Consider the following 6,541-nt stretch of genomic DNA (forward strand, 5'->3'; position numbering starts at 1 on the left):
AATGCCAGATTAAGGTCTGGCAATATCTTTAACACAGAAAGCTGGGCTGACCCAATGCTGGAGAAGTCAATTGTCCAACCCAAAGTACTATCAATTGCTGAAAGTAGATACTAAAAAACACAACAGCCTTGTGTCCATCTGTACTCACCTGCATCTGGATGAAGATGCTGCAGAGATTTATAGCCCATAAAACAACAACCCAACCCACCTCCCCAAAATGTAATTTTACTTTGAAAAATCGAGTTACCATTATAGGTATATGTCTCAGCTTGACAGACATAATGATTTGCCAAACAAAACATCTTGAAAACATGGGCATTTATTTTTCCTCTGAAGTGGAGTGTTGAAGCTCATTCTGCATTCAAACTCTGTGTCCAAATTAAGAAAGAATAAAACAGTGAGTAACTCCGTTACTTTCCTAACAATGGTCCATTAACTCTAAATCTGTAGCAAAACAATAAAAAAACAAATATCCATTAGTGCTGGGAATGAGGAAATTATGAGTGCCCCTGGCTAATGCTGTAGGCCATGGTTGTTGATTCTCCGCAGCCTCACTGAACAAAGAAGTCTGAAATTAAGAGGATGTCCTGCTTCCTGGCTTTATCCCTTATAAGAGCAGCTAGCATAGTAGTTGTTCTGAGGTTGGCAGACATGGGCGTAGGCAGGGGGGCAGGAGGGGGCAGCTGCCCCCCCCCTAGAAGCAAAAAAATTAATGTATTTTACGGACCATAACCAGCACTTTTCCCCTCCAAAAACTGAAGTGGAAAAGGCTTTGCTTTAGCAAGAGCAGCTAAGTCTCCGCTTGCTGGGGGGGGGGGACACAGCAGTAACAAAAACACATCAAATAAATAAAGCAAAGTGGCTACCAGTAGTTAAGCAGTTAAGACAATGGAGCATATATCCCCAGGCAAGATTTGATAGCTGACCATTTCACCCTATTGTTCTTAAGTGGGACTTGTTAATGAGCATTCAGGAGCATTAAGAGTTCTATTGGCGATTTAATGAGGGTGCAGACTCAGAGGATTCAATTTGACTAAGGTGGCTCTGCAAGGCTAAAAGGAAGTGACAGACACAGTGATGTTTATAAAAAGCATTGGTGCTCCAGTCTGCCCCTCCTCCTGCATCTGTATACTGTAAATCAGGGGTGGCCACCTCCCAAGAGACTCTGATCTACTCAGAGTTTAAAACTGGGGGTGATCTACCCCCTTTTGGGGGGTTCAGGTCAAAGCTGTTGAGTTTTTTTTTAAAGGAAGGGAAGCCCTGTTTTGGGGGGTTTAGGTCAAACTTGTTGAGCTTCTTTTAGGAGGGAGGGAGGCCCATTTTTGTTTAGGACTTCAGGTCATAGTTCAATTTTTTTGAGGGAGGAGGAAAATTTTGGGTGAGCTTTTTTTAGGGGTGCCAGTGACCTACCAGTGATCTACCACAGACATCCAGTGATCTACTGGTAGATCACAATCTACCTGTTGGACGTGCCTGCTGTAAATCAAGCAGAGAGAAAGCTGCTTACAAGGCTCCTGTACATGCAGAGTTCCAGCATCACAGCGTCACCCAGAGGCACCCACAAATATGAGTTATCCCTCTCTCTATTTCTTCCTTCCTTCCCTCCCTCTTCCATCCTTAATAAAATACGGGGGGGGCAGATAAGCCCCACATAGAAAGCCCATCAACATGGGGGGATGACTCTTTCAAATATGGTATTTACCAGTAATTGGGAGGGGGGGAGGCACCTAGGCCTCTAGGAGTTGGCTGCTATGCCTAGGAGTAGGACAATTCAAGAAAGCAGAACGATGCATATGGTATGGTAATATATCAATAGAATCGTAGAATTGTAGTCGGAAGGGACCACAAGGGTCATCTAGTCCAACCCCCTGCAATGCAGGATTTTTTTCCTAAGGTGGGGCTTGAACCATGGTTGAAATATTATGCTGATATGCAGCAACGCCTCGGAGCTGTCGTAGCTGCGGCCATGCCTTGCCCCGCCCTCGCCCGCCCTTCCACCCCCTCTCGCCTGCCCGACCCTCCTGTCCTCTTGCTGCAGAGTTCCAGCATCACAGCGTCATGAAGAGACACCCACAAATATGAGTTATCTCTCTATTTCTTCCTTCCCTCCCTCCCTCTTCCATCCTTAATAAAATACGGGGGGGGCAGATAAGCCCCACATAGAAAGCCCATCAACATGGGGGGATGACTCTTTCAAATACGGTATTTACCAGTAATTGGGGGGGGGCACCTAGGCCTCTAGGAGTTGGATGCTATGCCTAGGAGTAGGACAATTCAAGAAAGAAGAATGATGCATATGCTATGGTAATATATCAATAGAATCATAGAATTGTAGTCGGAAGGGACCACAAGGGTCATCTAGTCCAACCCCCTGCAATGCAGGATTTTTTTCCTAAGGTGGGGCTTGAACCATGGTTGAAATATTATGCTGATATGCAGCAACGCCTCGGAGCCGTCGTGGCTGCGGCCGTGTCTTGCCTCGCCCTCGCCCGCCCTGCCACCCCCTCTCGCCTGCCCGACCCTCCCGTCCTCTCCAGCCAAGCAGGGTAGCCGCCAACGCTACCAGCCCCAGAAGCACAAGGTGGCCGCTGCTGCCACCGCCACGATGTCATCAGGCCCGTTGGCCCTTTAGCCCCGCCCACTTTGTGGCCCCTCCCCTTCTGTGCCTTGGCCCCGCCCCTGAACGACCATGGCTTGCCCCCCCCTAGTTTTGATCCTGGCTACGCCCTTGTTGGCAGAAGATAGCATGACCCAGAAGATAACATGGTTCTTCTTCTATCTTGGTGATTATGCATCACAAAAGACTCTCTATAGTTTGTTCAAAGTGTGTGTGGGGGGGGGGAGTAACCTTTTTGTCCACATGCCATAATAACATGCTGGTGGTTGGGCCACCAGTGATGTTAACATGAGAACCTGAGAGCCTTGATAGAGCAGGTCAGTGGCCTATCAAGGTAAGTCATGTTGGCCTATAAAAGGTAAAGGGACCCCTGACCATTAGGTCCAGTCGTGACCGACTCTGGGGTTGCACGCTCATCTCGCATTATTGGCCGAGGGAGCTGGCGTATAGCTTCAAGGTCATGTGGCCAGCATGACAAAGCCGCTTTTGGCAAACCAGAGCAGCACATGGAAACGCCGTTTACCTTCCCGCTGTAGCGGTTCCTATTTATCTACTTGTATTTTGACGTGCTTTCGAACTGCTAGGTTGGCAGGAGCTGGGACCAAGCAACGGGAGCTCACCCTGTCACAGGGATTCGAACCGCCGACCTTCTGATCAGCAAGCCCTAGGCTCAGTGGTTTAACCCACAGCACCACCCGGTCCTTCCCTTTACCTGTTTACTGTACAAAAGAAATGCAAATTCTCCCATCCTGGAGACGTTAATAGTCTAGGCCCTAAACGGCCTCGGTCCGGTATACCTGAAGGAGCGTCTCCACCCCCATCGTTCTGCCCGGACACTGAGGTCCAGCTCCGAGGGCCTTCTGGCGGTTCCCTCATTACGAGAAGCCAAGTTACAGGGAACCAGGCAGAGGGCCTTCTCGGTAGTGGCACCCACCCTGTGGAATGCCCTCCCACTAGAGGTCAAAGAGAACAATTACCAGACCTTTAGAAGGCATCTCAAGGCAGCCCTGTTTAGGGAAGCTTTTAATGTTTGATGGATTTCTGTATTTTAGAATTTCTGTTTTTTTTGGAAGCCGCCCAGAGTGGCTGGGGGAACCCGGCCAGATGGGCGGGGTATAAATAATAAATTATTATTATTATTATTATTATAGGTAACAGTACAACACCAATAAATAGATGCAACAGACCCCGTTGCAGGGATTCGAACCACCGACCTTCTGATCAGGAAGCCCTAGACTCTGTGGTTTAACCCACAGCGCCACCTGGGTCCCTAGCATACAGGTAGAAGACATCAATAGCCTCAGGCACACACATGCCTTTTTCATGGGGCAGATGTGTAATTTTCATGAAGCACATCATCTTTCCCAACATAATCACACTGCGCCCCCACCCCCACCCCCAGCCTGCCAAACAGGGGTCTCTGGGAATTTTAGCTCTGGGAGGAAAGCAACTCTCAGCATAGCCAACAGCAGATCCCAGAATTATTTGGGGAAAGCCATGACTGTCTAAAGTGGCATTGAATGGAGACCTCTCTAGAATTTTGGGGGCTGAGAAACCCATTGGAGTTCAGGAAGGCAAAGTGAGTTGGGGTTGAACAAACAGCAGGGAGAGAAAGCAGGGAGGCATACTCTACAGACCTCTGAGTTTGATGGCCTTTCAAAAGACAGTCCTCTATTTGAAGTTGTCATCTATTTGGCAGTTCATTTTAAAGATAAGGAAACATAAAAGGAGAGAGGGAGAAGGAGCCTTGCTCACCAGCCCTTCACATCTCCTGGTCAGCAGACTGAGCAGATACACGGCTGGGGTTTTCCACACTATAGCATTTCTGTTTCTAAATTTGCATCTATACATATAAATCACTACATATATGCAAACTGATGTCCTTTTTTTGGAGGGGGATGGTGCAAATCCTCTTTTTTGACATTGCAGAGCTGTCTGCTCTAGCTCTGTCTTCAAACCCTGCTTGAGTTGCTTATTTCAAGAGCTGGCAAGGAAGATACAGTTTTTTTAAAAAAAAATCCTTCCCATAATACCCAGGGTTTCTAGCCAAGCTGCAAGCTGAAGGTGTTGGTTTTTTAAAAAAAGCTTCTCTGAAAGCAGTTGAAAGGTGTAGCTGCTTGCTACACAGGAAGAGATAGGACAGGAATAGATTAAAATGGCTTTAAAACAGAGGGGTGGGAAAGTACGTAGTAGTGACCGCTTCTTGCGGACACTTACAGTTTTATACTGCTCAAAAAATATAAAAAGGGTCGGCAGCCATTCCGATGCCATTGTTTGTGAGACTGGGGAGGCAGTCTGCAATCATAATGTAGAGCCACAGGGCGGAAAACACCTTCCTCCCATCAGGGTTGCCCTTGAGTGCGAAAGACTCTAGGGGGTATCTGTAAAAAGGAAGTGTTGCTGACATAAAGCTTTCAGCAAAGGAGAGAGAAATAGATGCGGAACACTGAAGACATTGCACAAGGGGCTATGCTCACCCGGGGAGAATATATTTCCGTGCCATATAAAATAATAATAAATTGTGCCTCCTGTTTTTCTCTGCAGAGTGCAACCCCACACACGCTTTTGTTGCAAAATCCCATGCTTCGTCTCCAGGAGCTAGTCTGGAAGCAAATGGGTGGTTAAGAGGAGAGAACGTAGTCATAAATGGTGGGTGTTGTTTGGGGCAGAGATGGATGCTGTTTTGTGACCACCATTCAAGAAGGTTTTTGTGTGTGTCTCGTCAGTCGGTCAGGCCTCTTCGAGCCAAAGGTTAGGTTTTCACTAACATGCTCGTCCTTCTGTGCGAGGAGCCATTCATGACTAACCTTTTCAAAAAACATTATTCTGTGTTCCACTCAGGGTTTCCTTGGCAGGGAGGACACCACAGGGATCTTATGGATCCCCCCTTTCTGTCTGCACCTGGCAGGGGACCAAGTCTTTGTCCAAGTCAAAGTGTCACAAAATGGTTCGCTTGGATTGGCTCCGAAACCACCTGACAAAGGAGATTGTTTGCTACTCTCAAAAGCAGGAACTTTCCCCTCTCTAAAGGTGTGCGCGCACACATTTGCTTAGGAAGAGGACACCTGCTTGGGTTTTCAACTTGTCAGCAGCAGCTATAGACAAGATTTTTCCTTTGTTCCCTGATTGAGAGATTAACAATGCCTGCCTGGCAGGCGAGATTAGTAACTGCTTGGTAACTGAGGGCAGCTCTTCAGTTCTCGCACAACAATTTATATGCAGGTAGTGATAACAGAATGCGCAATGTGTGCCGTATCAGCTGTTAAATACACATGCGTTCCACGTATCGCTTGCCACCTGTCCCTTTGCAATATACAAAAGCAGATATACCCTCCTTTCCTGATCGCAGGTACTCTGCATTTTCAAGAGAAAAGTGGTGTCCTGCCATTAGACTTGCACGAACCTGCAAACCTATGTTTCTCATTTTCCCCTTATCTTAAACTGAGTTCTTCACAATTCTGCAGGAATTTGTGATAAAAATAGAAAAAAGAAACTCATGAAAACTCAACAGAATGTGCGTGTGAACTTCTTAATTAACGCATTCTTGCATGCCGTTTTGACTAAGGTACCATTTTCTGCAAGCCCTTTACCCCAGGCATCCCCAAATCGCGGCCCTCCAGATGTTTTGGCCTACAACTCCCATGATCCCTAGCTAACAGGACCAGTGGTCGGGGAAGATGGGAATTGTAGTCCAAAACATCTGGAGGGCCAAAGTTTGGGAGTGCCTGCTTTACCCTAATGTAGTGCATTTTGTATGCTGTTATCACTAATGTATACATTTGTATGCACACTGTGCCCTAATATATGGTTGTTGTTTTTTGCTAGTTAATGGCTTTGGAAAATTCAGAGAAGAGCGAATTTTGAAGGATGGCTGAGTTTTGGTTTGCATCTTGCTACAAAAGTGCAAATCAGGCGAGTTTGCCT

Source organism: Zootoca vivipara, chromosome 3, assembly GCF_965207765.1.
Source record: "Zootoca vivipara chromosome 3, rZooViv2.hap1.1, whole genome shotgun sequence".
Taxonomy (NCBI): domain Eukaryota; kingdom Metazoa; phylum Chordata; class Lepidosauria; order Squamata; family Lacertidae; genus Zootoca; species Zootoca vivipara.